Source organism: Prionailurus bengalensis, chromosome C1 (assembly GCF_016509475.1).
Source record: "Prionailurus bengalensis isolate Pbe53 chromosome C1, Fcat_Pben_1.1_paternal_pri, whole genome shotgun sequence".
In the NCBI taxonomy this organism is placed as follows: Eukaryota; Metazoa; Chordata; class Mammalia; order Carnivora; family Felidae; genus Prionailurus; species Prionailurus bengalensis.
In genome coordinates this window covers 4,435,726-4,451,757 of record NC_057345.1, presented here as the reverse complement: position 1 = coordinate 4,451,757, position 16,032 = coordinate 4,435,726, and the positions used below count along the sequence as shown (strand labels likewise).

The 16,032-nt window shown below is 47.5% G+C and overlaps 1 long non-coding RNA gene across 1 annotated transcript; it reads right to left on the bottom strand.

The window, feature by feature from the left end:
* Positions 1-229: 229 nt before the first annotated feature.
* On the bottom strand, positions 230-4,928 carry LOC122479877. Its single transcript, XR_006296452.1, has 2 exons — positions 4,638-4,928; positions 230-751 (listed from the first exon to the last, which is right to left on the bottom strand). It is a non-coding gene; the product is annotated as an uncharacterized LOC122479877 (long non-coding RNA).
* Between the last annotated feature and the right edge of the window lie 11,104 nt (positions 4,929-16,032).

Genomic DNA, 16,032 nt, shown 5'->3' with positions numbered 1-16,032 from the left:
CCTGACATCTACCATCACGTGTGTTGCAATGGCACTGATTTTAAAGGAATTTTTAGACGGGCTCAAATAACAATCTGGAAAAGCCAGACTCCAGAGAACAATGAGAAAATGCAAAGAAGCCAAATATAAAAATCCTGGCACATGCAAAAGAAAAGAAAAAAAAAAATCAATTCACTTCCCCAGATTACAACTGGAAATTCCCAGAGGAACAGGTAGATTTTTTTTTGGGGGGGGGGGAAGAGGAAAAGAGATTATATTTTATGGGAAGAGATACAATAACCATTCTCTTCCCATAAAGCAAGTGATGGAAGATTGTCTCTGCTCCATAGATGCACACTGCACATTCTCGGGATAATACCAACAGGAAATCAATAGGATCTTTTATATGTGAAAAGACATTATCTCTCACAAAAACTTGCCACTCACTGTTAATCTTGGTCCTGAGACAATAAGTAGCCTTTAAATCGAGATCTCTGTTTATTTTTAAGTTATCCTTATTATTTATTTGTTTAGAAATAATCACGTTCAAAGCTTCACCCTTCATTAGGGCCAGAGGGCCTTCAGATAACGCTTCATGACAAGTGTCTCCACCGTGGGCCAGACGCTCTCCAGAAACCTCCCTCCCGGCCGCATCCACTCCGGGTGAACGGCCATATCGTTAGCCACCAAAAGCTTTATCAGGGCATAATTTGGCAGCTGTGACGAGCTCGACGGGATTTATGGGATCTCCTGGTTTTTTGCCTCCATTGATCTGAAATGGAACCAAAGTTAATATTAGCAAAAAGCACTTTGTGCTAGGGTAATTTTCCCATGAAAGGCTTTGGCGACTGGTGGCTTTGAACATCTATCATCCAAGTGCTCTTGGCCAACTCTAGGTCATGAGTTTCATAATACCCAAAAGACTAAATATCCTTGTCTCTCCTCCCGTATGAGAATCTAACCACCATCCTGGTGAACTCTCTCATTTTTCCAAGACACTAATTTAATTGTCACAGGGTATAAACCCCATTAGTATCAGGTTCGGATTTAGCACTGGCTCTGACCTTGTATTAGCTTTCTGGGGCTGCCCTAACAAAGTGCCAAAAACTAGGTGGCTTAAAGCAACAGAAATTTCTTCTCTCACAGTCAGCAGGCCTGAGCTCTACCTGAGGACCTTGGTGGGGGGGGGGCGCGCGGGAGGATCCTTCTCTGTAGCTTCCAGCTTCAATGGCAGACGGATGTCCTTGGTGACCCTAGGCTTGTAGCTACAGGGCTCCAGTCGCACGGCCACCCCTCCCTCTGTCTTCATGTGGTCTTTCCTGGCTGCATGTCTGTGTCCAGGTTTCCCTTTTCCATAAGGACGCCAGTCACATTGGATTAGGACCCACCCTAATGACCTCATCTCAACTTGATGACCTCTTGCCAAGTCATCTTCGTGACCTCAACTTAAAGACCCTATTGCCAAGTAAGGTCACATTGTGAAGTATTAGGGATTGGGACTTCCACGTATCTTTTTTGGAGGGCACAACTCAGCCTAAAACAGCCCTCAAGGAATTCATCTCTTATTACACACAGACTAGATAACTTGTCATACGATTGGGTTGAATTAGGGGTTCTTGACCTCTGCACAAGTAACATCGTGTTCTGGTAATTCTTTGTCCTGTGTATTGCAGGATGTTCAGCAAAATCCCTGTCCTCTACCAACTAGAGGTACAGGTAGCCACCTCCTGCCCCTTTTGACGACCAAAAGTGTCTCCTGACTCTGCCGAAGGTCCCCTGAGGGGGCAACGTCGCCCTGACAGGACCAATGACTTCAGTGAAATGTAAACCAAGCTTATGAAGGTGCTTCATGCAGACTGAACCCTAAAGAGCTGAGGGTAGTTCTATGTCAATCAAAGAAGAGTCCCTGAAAGAGATGGGTCCTGAGGAGTCCCCTAAACGTCTGCATTCCTTCATTAATGTAACACGCATTTACTGGGCACGGTGAGAGAAGCAGAGGACGAAAGAGATTTTGAAACCCCTGCCTTAAACATCATACATTTTAGCGGGGAGGCTGAAAATAAACAAGATGAATAAAACATATAATATGTTTAGATATTGATGAAAGGGGATGAGCGCAAGACGAAAGCGAGCAAGGAGGACAGGAAGCGTTGGCAGGAGAGGTGCTGGAATTTTCGACAGGCTGGCCTGGGAAGGGCTCACTGAGATATGGGTACACACCTAAGAAGTTGGGGCTGGGGGCTGGGCCGCAAAGATTTGGAGCAAAGACCTTGCAGGCAGGGACATTCCTGGGATGTGTGAGGAACAGGAAGAGGCTTGTGCAACAGGACAGATAAGGCGGGGCTTCCGGGTCCTAGCAAAGACATGCTGGCGCTCCTGGTGACACGAAAAATCAGCAGACACGTGTGTGGAGGGATGACCCCTGGCCCAGCATGGTGGGTGACAGGGCCTGTGGCGAGGTTCTGAGCACATATCTGAAGGCGCAGCTGAGCTTTAGTGGTGGGCCGGAGGTGGCCTGGAAGAGATAAAAGGGGTCTTTGGCTCCCGCCAATGGAAAAATCGAGGTGGTATTAAGGGGGACGAGAAGTCTGCATAAGGAGCAGGTATGAAGGAAATATCAGAAGTGAGATCAGGAATTACTGGAATGAGAAGACTCGGGTGTTTTACGTGACAAAATTTACCATTTTGACCACCTTTTAACGCTAAGGCTCTGGGGCACCTGATACGTGTGTTGTGCCTCCATCACCACCATCCATGTCGAGAATGTTTACATCTTCCCCACAGGTACGCTGACCTCCTTAAACACCCCCACTGCTCCCCAGCTCCTGGCGATCACCAGCCTTACTCTGTCTCTGTGAGTTGACTGCTCTAGGAACCTCACATCATTGGGCTCTCACAGTGTTTGTTCTTTTGCGACCGGCTTACTTCACTCAGCATCACGGATGAACTTCAAGGTGCATCCACGTTATAGCGTGTCGGAATCCCCTTCTTGTTTAAGGCCGAACAATATTCCATTGTGTGTATGGACCACGCTCGTCCGTGGATGGACACTTGGCCTTCTTCCACCTTTCCGCCATCGTGAATAACGCTACTCTGAACACGGGCGTACAAATGTCTGTTCGAGTCCCTGCTTTCGGTTCTTTGGGATAGATACCTGGGAGTAGAATGCCTCAATGATATGATAATTCTGTCTACATTTTTTAAGAACTGCCCTATCATTTTCCACAGCAGCTGCACCATTTTACATTCCCATTAGCAGTGTGCAGGAGTCCTTGCCAACACTTGCTGCTTTCTCTTTGTTTGTTTTTTAATAGCCCTACTAAATGGGCTTGAAGTGGTATCATATTGTGATCAGAAGGTTAGTTTTGCCTGTGTTAAGTTTGAAATGCCTATTAGACATCCAAGTAAATACATCAAATTGGATATATGGATCTGGATGTGAGGGGAGAGGTTGGGGTGGCTAGACAGATTTGGGGGTCAGGATCTGTGGGTGGTACTTAAAGCCATGAGCCTGGCTGGGAAAAAAAAAAAAATTATCTGGGTGTGCACTGTCCGGGATAGTAACCACTAGCCAGATGCGGCCATTTAAATGTATATTAATTAATTAATTAATGTAATTAAGTAAAACTTAAAGTTGACTTACTCAGTTACATCAGCTGCATTTCAAGTACTCGACAGCTACATTTGACTAGTGGCTATTATATTGGACAGTACGGATGTAGAGCATTTTCCTCATTGCAATTCCACTGGACAGCACCGGTATGGGGACTATGTAAGATTTTTTTTTAAAGGGGGTGGGGGGTGGGGGGCGCCTGGGTGGCTCAGACGGTTAAGCGTCCGACTTCGGCTCAGGTCATGATCTCGCAGTCTGTGAGCTCGAGCCCCGCATCGGGCTCTGTGCCGACAGCTCAGAGCCTGGAGCCTCCTTCCGATTCTGTGTCTCCCTCTGTCTCTGCTCCTCCCCTGCTCTCTCTCTCTCTGTCTCTCTCTCAAAAACAAATAAACATTAAAAATAAATAAATAAAAGGAAAAAGAGGTCCAAGCACTGAGTCACAGGGCACTTCAACACTGAGATCTTTAGTGGAGTGGGGTACAGGTTAGCCTAAAGGTAGGGTTACCTGATGGCTCTCTCTTCCAGGGACAGTCCAGATTGTGCCTGTGGGTCTGAGATGATTAACAGCAGCTCCTTAAATTCTGAAACGCACTCCACTTTGACAATATGGTCACCCTACCTACCCCCCACTCCACGCTTACTTACTCTGCAGTAAGAATTACCAGGTGGCGTCTCCTGTAAAGCAGGGGTGCGGAGCTTCAGTGATCCACACAGTCCGTACCTGGGCTCCTCCACCAGTTACCGGGAGCCAGTTAGAGGGCTGGGGATGGTCTGCTTCTCCCCGTGACTAACCCGAGGAGGAAAGGTTAGGGCCTCTGGTACTGACAGGAAGCAGGTGTCAACTCACAGCCCCTGTCCTCAGGGTCATGAGGGCAAGCACAGAGCTTTGGGTCCACTTTCCCCTTCTGTTTGCTGGTTCTGATACGCTAAACCAAAGATGAGTTTAGATTGGCAAAGTTTGGGCTGTGAGATCTCCTGCTAGAATTTCCATCTCACCTGCAGCCTACCCTGTGGGGACCATCTGGTTATTTACAGCAAATCTCACCTTACTCGTCACCATTTACATGCACATGCAAAACTAAGGGAGAGCCTGAAGAGCTAGGAATGTGAGGATCCGAGGCGCTCCCGCGTCAGTCACTCCATGTTTCGTTAGCCAGGTGGGCTGGAAAAGGAGAGAAAACCAGGAAGTCATGGGCACACATTCCAAAATCCCCCGTGACATCTTCAGAAGGAATGAAACCCCATGGCTGGCAAAAACAATAGCCCCTGTTCAGTTCTGAAGTTTAGATGCGCGTTGGCACCGCTCTAGCTCAACCTTTCGTTTCCATGGAAACCATTCATGATGCCACACACACGGAAATGGGGATTCTGACCAGAGCGAGACAGGAGTAGCAGCCCTGAAAACTAGCTTTCCAGTAAGCCTGTGGCAGAGGGAAGGACAGGAAAAGCCATGGAGCCATACTAGAGGGAGAGCAGCACTCTCGGGGTCCCCAGGATGAGCACTGGTAGCCCGAGTAGAGCCCACCGACCCCAGAGTTGGTTCTGATGACCTGGCCGGCTACATGTCCCAGCCCGAATCTGCTTTACTTTTTTCCTCTTCTTTTCTAATGCAAAAAGCGTGTTCTACAGTGGGTGGGAAAGGGCTCTTTGCTGTAACTCAAGCATAGGAAGGTGTGGGATGGAGGGAGCAGAAATCACCCATGGTATCAGTTTCCTGTGGCTACGGTCACAAAGTACCACAAACTGGGGGGGGGGGGGGGGGGGGGGGGTTCGAGACTTGAAATTTATTCTCTCACAGTCCTGGAGGCCGAAGTCTGAAATCCGGATATGGGTAGAGCCACGCTCCCTCTGAAGACTCTAGGGGAGAAAGAAACCTTCCTACCTCTTGCAGCCTCTGGGGGCTCCTGGCGTCCCTTGGCTTGCAGACACGTGGTTCCAGCCTCTGCCTCCGTCTTCACGTGGAGGCACGTGTCTGTGTCTCAAATCTCCCTCTACGTTTTCTCGTAAGAACACCTGCCTTTGGATTTAGGGCTCACCCCAAATCCAGGATGATCTCATTTCGAGATCCTTAATGACATCTGCAAAGACCCTGTTTCCAAGTAAGGTCACATTCACAGGAATGAAGACGTGGACGTACCTTTCTGGGGGCCTCTGTGCCACCCAGCAACACCCACTGTGCCCGGGGAGATGCAGATTCACATTCTCGGCCTCGAATTGGCGATCCTGCGGGTCTTGAGGCTTTGGCCAATTTCAGAGGAATGCCATGACCAGTTCCTATCATTCTGAGACCCGGGCCCGGCGGGGAAGCTGCGTCGTTGCCATGGTGATCCCACACCTTGAAACTTTTGTCCTTTTGCATTGTTCGCAAGGAACTAATTACTGAAGCTTCGCTGGAAGCACAGGAATGTGAGAGGTGGAGTGTTTCTGCAGGAAAGTCATTGCTCAGAGTGGGGACCTTCCTCTCCCCTCATCAGACAAGCAGAATCTGTGACATTCTTTGGATTTTTCCCAGACGACCGTTGTACTAGTCTCAGTCACAACGTTGAACATAATCAGGCACATCGTAATCGGACGCATCTGGGAGTGAGGAGAACAGCCCAGTGGGAAGGGGAAATAAATGCTCCTCCTCACCCTCACCACGTCCCACCCCGCCAGTGCAAAACAGATTCTGAAAACGTTCGACCCCCCAGAAATGCGGGTGGTCACAGGGACGGGAAGGGAAAAGCCTCTGCATGAACATGATTCATACGGCTCTGCCAGGCACGGAGCAGAAGGGCCAGGCAGCGGGTGAAAGCCCGCTTCTCCGGGGAACTGTACCAACTTGGAGAAGTTGTTGTTTACCCTTCCTGCGGTTTTCGCGCAGGCGAGCTTGTAAAAATGAAGATTTGGGGGGATTCGTCAGAGTTTCAGCCCGGATAGAATTTTGGCAAAAGGTCCTGTGGGTAATTTCCTTTCTCATGAACTCTTTCAATGCATCCGTCCCCTTCTGGATTCAGCGTCCTGCCGGGGGGAGCGTGCTGGGGCTTGAACACATGGCCCCAGTGAGCCCTGGAGAGCCTACCAGATAGGAGGATGCGGAGGAAAACCCCCTCCTTCTTAATGGTGTTTCACAGCAGAGGCAATTCTCGCTCCTGTAACACCACACTCCAGACCAAGATCAGCGTACTAGTGAGGAGTCAGGAGTAGGAAAGCAAAGTCGAGGTGGTCTGGCAACTTTACGTTATCTTTACGGAAGGAGGTTATGCATTTTTGAGAGCACAGGACGACTAAATACATTGTCCACAAAAATAGAAAAACAGCCCCGCCTCTGGACAAGCGAGGGCTGCAGCTGCCATTTTCCTGAAACGTCTCCCCCTCCGTTCCAAACCTTCAAGAACAATTTTCTTTGCCCACTTGTGCCGATCGGGACCACAGGTCTGCCCTCTGCTGGTTAAGGGACATTCGAGCAGCGTTCCGACTGGGAAGGGGATGATGTTGGGTCCCTTAGCCACCTGCCTGGCCAGGGGATGCAAGGTGTCCTCACTCGCAGACACTTCATGTTGGAGTCAGAGCTGTTAAGTGGGCAAGAGAACATTCCCCGCCCTCGCGGGTCCCTGATAACATCTTCACACACCACGTGTCCGAGGGAAGGAGAAGACAAAACTGACGTCACCACACGTACGGCTCAAGGTCCTCTGAAACATCATTATACAAATCAGTCTAAGAGCGAAATAACGATTGAACGTAAAGGCAGTCCTAAAAGGAGACAGACCTGCGTCTGAATCCGTTTTGAGGTTTACGAGCTCTGAGGGCTGGGACGAGAACCTGCCTGAGCCCAGCTGCCTCCTCTGTCATGTGAAGCTATCAGTAATTACATTGGAAAATTAAATGAGAGGAATCCGTTAGCACAGTGTCTGGCACATGGCAACTATTCTATAAATGGTAGTCTAAATATTTTCCTTTTTCAATCCATTTAATTCTAGAAGCTGGAAAATCTTTCTCCTGCGCGCGGAAAGTAGGAGAAGCCAATGTCAGAGAAGAGGGGTTCATGACCTTGTGGTTCATGACCGGTGTCCTCACCTCTAACCCAGAGTTCTTGACTAGGGTGATTTTGTCCCCTAAGGGACTTCTGGCAATATCTGGAGACATTTTTGGTTGTTGCGGCTGGGGACGGGTACTACCGGCATTGAGGGGGTAGAGGTCAGGGTAGTGCTAAGCTCCTTACAGCGCACAGGACAGCCCCATAATTACCCAGCACCAAATGCTGATAGCACTGATGTTGGACACCCTGCTCTGACCTTTCTAGAAGCGTCTTGAGTTTTATTTTTTTTTTAATGTTTTTTTTTTCTGAGGGGGGGGGGGCACGTGAGCAGGAGAGGGGCAGAGAGAGAGGGAGACAGAATCCGAAGCAGGCTCCAGGCTCTGAGCTGTCAGCACAGAGCCTGACGCAGAGCTCGAACTCACAAACCGTGAGATCATGACCTGAGCCAAAGTCGGACACTCAACCGACTGAGCCACCGGGGTGCCCCTGAGTTCTAGAACTTTCAATCTCTGGCAGGCAACATTTCTGCTAACTGCTTGGCTTTCCTGACAACAGTGGAATCAAGAATCAAGGATAAAATCTTCTGGATTTAAAAGCCACCCAAAGTCAAGAGATCAAGACTCCCAATATATTTTTAAAAAATTTTTAATTGTAATAAAATACACATAACATAAAATTTACCACCTAAACCATTTTTTGTCATTTATTTGTTTATTTTGAGAGAGAGCGAGAGCAGGGGAGGGGAAGAGAGAGAGAAGGAGAGAGAGAATCTCAAGCAGGCTCTGTGACGGTGCAGAGCCCTAGGGGGGGCTCGAACTCATGAACCATGAGATCGTGACCTGAGCTGAAATCAAGAGTCAGATGCTCAACTGACCAAACCACCCAGGTGCCCCCACCTAAAGCATTTTTAAGTGTACCGATCAATAGAGTAAGTACATTTACGTTGTTGTGTGACCAATCTCCAGAGCGCTTTCCATCTTGCAAAACTGAAACTCTATAACTCTACACCCATTAAACAACTCTTCGTCTCCCCTCCCTACAAGGACTCCTGCTATCTCTGTAAGATAAAATACTCATGTGTGTTTTTTTTGATGACCTACAGCAGCCATCCAGGCACTGTAAGAGGATCTAGCCTAAGCAGACACAAATCCCAAGAATGCCAGAGACAACTTGGAAAGTGCCTTCTTCCTTGGTATCATTGAGCTGCTGATCTATCTACTTCTGGAACCCCCTGGCTTCTTGCTAGATAATAACTTCTGTTTCAGGGAGAAAACATGTAAAAACAAATTAAAATAACCAGCCAACCAACAAAATACCCATAGGTTTTTCTTCAAAGTTGGCACTTAATTTAAAAGAAGACATCTCTTTGGGGCACCTGGGTGGTTCAGTCAGTTGAGTGCCCAACTCTTGATTTCGGCTCAGGTCATGATCCCAGGGTCTTGAGATTGAGCCCCACATTGGGCTCTGTGCTGAGCATGGAACCTGCTTGAGGTTCTCTCTTTCACTCTCCCTCTGCCCCTCTCCCCCATTTGTGCTCTCTCTCTCAAAAAAGCACATAAGTTTAAAAAGAAGACATTTCTTCAAACCCGGCGTGACTCTATGGTCAAAGCGGGTCCCCTCTGTCACAAAGCCACCTCCACCTGTCTCTCCTTGGGGTTCCCAAGAAACGACGGGTAAGGGAGCTGGGCAGCTTATCACACTACAGAACCACATATTTCCTGAGATCAGGGATGTCTGTGAAGAAGGCTGACCGACCCCAATTCAGAACGGCTTAGAGTTTCCCTTGGCTCTCTGCTAGGCTCCTGGGGTCCCTGGCACCTCAGCCTGAGCTCTGTCGCCCTGCCTATCAGTGGATGAAAACATCTCTCTGCTTCCCCACTTCCATCATCTTTTGCTTCGAGCTCTCTTTCCTCTTGGTTTCAGTGCACGTTAAATACACGCATGTACGTTAAGCTCTTAATACACGCAGACACACAACGCTGTTGGAAATAAAATACAAACTATTTCAAGCACTTGCCTCCAGAGCTTACAGTCTAACAGAGGAAATAAACGTGTAAATGATGGAAATTTGTCAGTGGAATATAAGTGGTACGAATGGACATTACGTTGTACAAAAGGACTGAGATTAAACCTGATGAGACACAGATAGGAGGTTGTCTTTGCTCCCTCCAGAAATCCCAATGAAAGGATAACAAAGGAACTAAGTATAAATACACATGGACACAATGCATGTAAGAGACAACATTGGACAAAAGATGCGACAAAAATTTGGAAGACGGAAAATGGAGGGGCCCTTTGTAACAAACTTGGGTTACAGCTTTCTCCACTTGGCTAAATGCTTGTGAGGTCAGGGAAGACAACTGAAAAGTGGGTTGGTTTGTGCTACAGGATCCAGGAGTGATTCAGGAATTGGAGGCTGGACATGCGTGTGGCTAGTCTATGTGCAGATAGTTTAGAACCCCAACTCTTTCCCCAATCTAGCCAGTCAGGCAACTACAGCCCCACCTGCACCCTGTAGGGGGTTTATTATCTGCTGAGGCTCGACAGGAAAGGCCCTGGAGTCTAGATAACAAAGCAAAGCTGGATAGCAGATATTGTAATGAAATGCTATTCCCGTCCCCTTTCCTACAGAGCTTTTACCTACCCCAGGCAGAGGGAAAAGTAGGACTCCTCCCTGGGAAAACCAATACGCCCAAGAGAAAAGACCTACAGATCTGACATGTGGGGGACCTTACCTGACAACTCTCTAAGAGCCCCCCTGAAGAGTAGTCTTGAACATGTACACGGAGCTCCCATGAATAGACAGCCAAGGATCACCAGAGTTTTGAGAAAAGTCCCTTCCACCCACCCACACGTACCCACAAAGGCCAAAACAAACAGGAGGAAAAATAACTAGGAGGAAAAACAAAAAGTGAAAAGGTAGAATAAAACTTAAATACGTTCTCAGAAATACAAGAGGACAAGTTGCATATACAAACCTATTTTAAAGATAAAATAATCAAAGAACAAGAAAGAGCTCTGGAAAATTTAAAAATTTTTTTTAATGTTTACTTATTTTTGAGAGCAAGAGACAGAGACACACACACACACAGAGTGTGAGCGGGGGAGGGGCAGAGAGAGAAGGAGACACAGAATCTGAAATAGGCTCCAGGCTCTGAGCTGTCAGCACAGAGCTTGACACAGGGCTCAAACGCACGAACCACGAGATCATGACCTGAGCCAAAGTCAGACGCTTAACTGACTCAGCCACCCAGGTGCCCCTGGAAATTTTTAAAAAATATATTATGACAAGTATTTTTCAAAAATCAATAGAAGAACTGATAGATATAGTTGCATCTCCAACAAAGACTAAAAGAACAAAAGGATGGAAATAAAAGCATGTGGGAATCAGTCCAGGAGGTCTGGCATCACAATAAACATAGCTCCAATAAGAATAAACCAAAAAAAACCAATTAAGTGGAATTCAGTTATCAGTCTAAGATATTTCTCCAGATATATCAGATATATCCAGATATATCAGTCTAAGATATTTCTGACTGAGTGACTCGGTCAGTTAAGTGTCCAACTCTTGATTTCAGTTCAGGTCATGATCTCACTGTTTGTGAGTTCGAGCCCCATGTTGGGCTCTGTGCTGAGTGTGGAGCCTGCTTTAGATTCTCTCTCTCCCTCTGCCCCTCCCCCCTCTCAAAACAAACAAACAAACAAACGAATATATTTCTCCAATGGACAGAAATGAACCCACTGAATGCATAGCACAATCCATTTTAGAAGATCTATACAAGGTACATCATCATGTAATTTCAGAAAACCAGGAATAAAAACAATGTTTCCAAAGAAAGAAGAAAAAAAAACAGTTACAAAGCCATAGGAACTAGAACAGGGTCCATCTTATTGCCAGCAACATTGGGAAACTGAGGTTGTAAACCAATGCCTTCAAAATTATGAGGAAAAATCTTTAGAACCTAGACTTTTGTACCCAGTCAAACTATCCACCTAGCAAACTCACTATCAAATATAAAGATAGAATAAGGGTATCCAAGTTCTCAAAAACCTGGAAAGATTTACTCCATTAAAGACAAGGAGGGGTGCCCGGGTGGCTCAGTCGGTTAAACGTCCGACCTCGGCTCAGGTCATGATCTCATCGTTCATGGGTTCGAGCCCTGCATCAGCACAGAACCTGGAGCCTGCTTTGGATTCTGTGTGTGTGCCTCTCTGTACCTTCCCCTGCTCATGCTCTGTCTCTCTCTTTCAAAAATAAACATTTAAAAAAAGGGGGGAATGAAACAAACAAATAGGAAATAGGGCACTCAGGAACAGGGGTGCCAACAGTGAAGACAGGGAATGGGTGGGTCATCCTACAGTGACAGCCTAGGGAAGATGCAAGATGACAGCTGTGGGACAGGCTGTATGTTCCATATATAAAATTCTAGAAAACGCAGACTAATCTACAATGATAAGTAGCAGATTGGCAGTTCATCATCTTATTTACTGTAATGGATTCACAGGCACCTACATGTGTCAAACTCATAAAATTTTTCACTTTAAACATGCGCGTTTTATTGCACGTCAACTATATTCCAATAAAGTAGCAAAAAAATTTTTTTAGGAAAATGAGAGAAGTATAGAGAAGTAGAAGACTGGTCATGGAGAACTATCCACAAAGAAGCCATAGAGACAAAAAGAAGGAAGATACAAAAGAGAATAAAAAGCATACAGAATACACTGAGAGGGTCTAACACGCTTAATTGATATCCCCAAAGAAACAAGAGAATCATGTCACGGCAGTAATCCCAGACATCTAAAGGAAGTGAAACCATATTGGGAACAACGTGCTGGAAAACAAAAGAACTGTCAAACTAGATTCCTCTACCCTGAGCGGAAAAAAAAATCCCTTAATATTAATAAAGACAGATAAAGATCTTTTCAGATAAACAAAAGTTGAGAGCATTGTTCAACAGCAGACCCCATACTCAAAAAAATTCCACACGGTGTTTGTTTAAGCTGAAGGTCAATGACCCTTCATGGAAGCTCAGAGATGCAAGAAAGGTTCAGAACCAAGTTCAAGAATGGTTCAGAGATTTAAAAAATTTTTTTTCTGGCTAGAACCAAAGCTTCATGAAGAAAGTCAGGAGCTATAAGGCTGAAAGATGGGTGAACCTAGATCACACGGGTCCTGAATACCAGCAGGAGGAAGTAAGGACGATGGATACAGAGCAACATGGAGGTCGAGAGAGAGAGAAAGCGGAGCAGTGGAGGATGGAGAGCTTATAATGAAAAAGAAGGCAACGCTGTTAATGCTGCCTGGGGTCCAGGCCAATGGCGAGAAAACAGATGCCATTGGCTCTGGGGCTCAAGAAGTCACTGGAAACTTTGAGGAGGGAATTCTAGTGAAGGATGGGAATGAGGGTCTGATGGCAAGAAGGGAAAGAGTGAGCGGAAAGGAAGCAGAAGCAGCAGGTACCTCCTCTACGTGGAGGTCTAAGAAAGACTTAGGTCTACTTCTCCGAAGTAGAACTTTTTGTTACTCCCTCCAAACCCTGCCGCTTCCCTGGCTTCCTCGGGAGCACAGATGGCCTCACCCCGTGGCACCGCAAACCAAAATGGAGGAGTAGCTACCCACCGATTCCGCTCTTCCACCCCCACCCCCTCCAGACCCAACCTATCGTCACTTCCTGTTGACCCCAGTGCAACCAGTGGTCCTTGCTTGCCAGCCCCGTGCAGCCCCCGTCTGTCTTAGTGCAAGCCCACCTCCCTCTCTTTCCAGAACACTGTGATAGCCTCTAACAGGGGAGGAGGGGAGGGGCTGCTCCCATTCTTGCTCCCTCTAGCCTCATCCCCCTGGAATAATCCTTCGGGGTGGGGGGGGGGGGGTGGAAATAGGACCATGTCACCTCCCTGCTTAAAATCCTTCCATGCTCCCCATCGTGGTTGGAATAAAATTTGAATTCTTGAACACTGCCCTCCATGAGCCCTAACCGAGCTTCTCTAACACCTTTTCCTACCGCTTCCTCCCCACCCCCACCCCCAGCCCCGCCCCCACCTGATACGCTTCATGCTCACTGAACGATCAGTCTTATGCTTCACCCTCCCTGTTCCTGGAGCACACCAAACTTCTTCCTGTCTCTGAGCCTTTGCACCAGAACGTTCTTCCCCGAGGTCTTGCAAGCTGGATCCTTCCCGTCATTCAGTTCAAAATTACCTCCTCAGATAGATCTTTCATGACCAACCAACTTAACGTGAACTCCCCCCACCTGCGATGTCCCACCGTTACATCAGTGTGTTTTATTTTCCATACAGCACTCAGCATCTGAAATTATCTTGTTTATTTTTTTTAATTTTTTTTTTAACGTTTATTTATTTTTGAGACAGAGAGAGACAGAGTATGAATGGGGCAGGGGCAGAGAGAGAGGGAGACACAGAATCGGAAGCAGGCTCCAGGCTCTGAGCCATCAGCCCAGAGCCCGACGCGGGGCTCGAACTCACAGACCGTGAGATCGTGACCTGAGCTGAAGTCGGACGCTTAACCGACTGAGCCACCCAGGCGCCCCAAGAAATTATCTTGTTTATTAAGTAACTGGTTTATTGTCTCCACTTCCCCGCCCGGTCCCCTTGGAGGGTTAATTCCACTAAAACAGAAAACATGTCCTTCTCGTGAATTGCTGAACCGCCAGTGCCCTTTCCTGGATGTTGCCTTCCAACTTAAAGATAAGCTGAGGAGACACTGTGGGGGAATTCACAGAGGCTTAATAAGAGGTGAATGCAATAGGTTTACCAAGTAACACTGGGGGCTCGTTGAAGTCAGATAGCATCAACTGTGTGTTTTCCAAGACTTTCCCCAGCTACTCCCGACAGCCCGGGAGAAGCGCAAAAAGGGAGAGAACCAACCGGAGAATGGAGGTGGTGGACAGAGCCAAAGGTCAAAGGATTTTTGATATCGCTGAATGACCAAGAAAGCAGCTCGGAAAGGACCCCAGCTGAGTGCTGACGGATTAGGATGGATTAACACACAGGGACCAGGGACCTAAAGTTGCAAACGGCAGGGAAACCGGTACCCTTGGCACAATGGATGGATCACCTTGCAGGTGAAATGCTGAGTCCCAAAGGCAGGAGCTCTGAATCGGAGACTGGGGAGATGCACACTTCGTCGGGATGGTGAGGTCTAAACCTGGTGAGGCGTGACCCCACCTCCCCACCCCCTGTCCGTCCCTGCACTGCTGCCAGACCCTCCCCCCCACCTCCCCCCCAGGCTGCCTCTGGGGTGTGGGACTGTCTCAGTTCTTGCAGGAGTGGCCCTTCCTCTGGCCGGCTCAACCCTTCTGCAATTGTCATCTTGGCTAAAGATGTAAATGACACGTCCCTGAAATGCTAAGGGGGGAGATACCATCAAGAAAATTTAATCCTTGAGTGCCTGCAGACTTTCCCTTCTTTTCTTTAGCTAAGGAGTATTTTCCCCCTAACTCCTCTTAACAGGGTTATCAGAGTTCAGGAGGAAAAGAGAGAACAGGCTATGAATGGCAAACAGGCACTGAGTCCCAATCTGGACACAGTGACAAGAGAATAATAAAAAAGATTAGAGGTAATTTTTCCTCCTGAATTATAGAGAAAGGGTGTGGATCCAGACCAGCTGTGCAGGGTTGGGTCAGGCTGCTAACCTCATCTCTCAGGAGTCCTACTCAGGAAAAGGGGGAAGGAGTGAAGGGGTTCCAGTTGGGGGATGCCGCGAGCAGGAAGTAAAATCACGGGGCTCCCAGTCCAAATGAATTTCAGACACACAATGGATTTCTTTAGTATATGCATACGCCCCATGCAATATTAGTATACTTATCCTAACAATTATTCACTGCATATCTGAAATTCAAATCTAACTGAGTCCTGTATTTAGTGCTAGAAAGGAGGGCCCCAGCACTAGATAGAGCCATTAAACAGAGGAAGCTTCCCGATAGGCAGTCCTGGGAAGGCCACATGTTCCGGGTCATTCTGAATACGAATGGTGGTAAAGGTTAGGGGCGCCTGGGTGGCTCAGTCGGTTAAGCATCCGACTTCAGCTCAGGTCATGATCTCACAGTCTGTGAGTTCGAGCCCTGTGTTAGGCTCTGTGCTGACAGCTCAGAGCCTGGAGCCTGCTTCAGATTCTGTGTCTGCCTCTCTGTCTCTCTGCCCCTCCCCTGCTCATGCTCTGTCTCTGTCTCAAAAATAAATAAAAAACATTAAAAAAAATTAAAAATAAAAAACAAATGGTGGTGAAGGTCAAGGTTTTTATCTTTTCTATTTAAAGCTAAGGGAATTTGGGGCGCCTGGGTGGCTCAGTCAGTTAAGCATCCGACTTCGGCTTAGGTCATGATCTCGCAGTTTGTGAGTTCGAGCCCCGCGTCGGGCTCTGTGCTGACAGCTCAGAGCCTGGAGCCTGCCTCAGATTCTG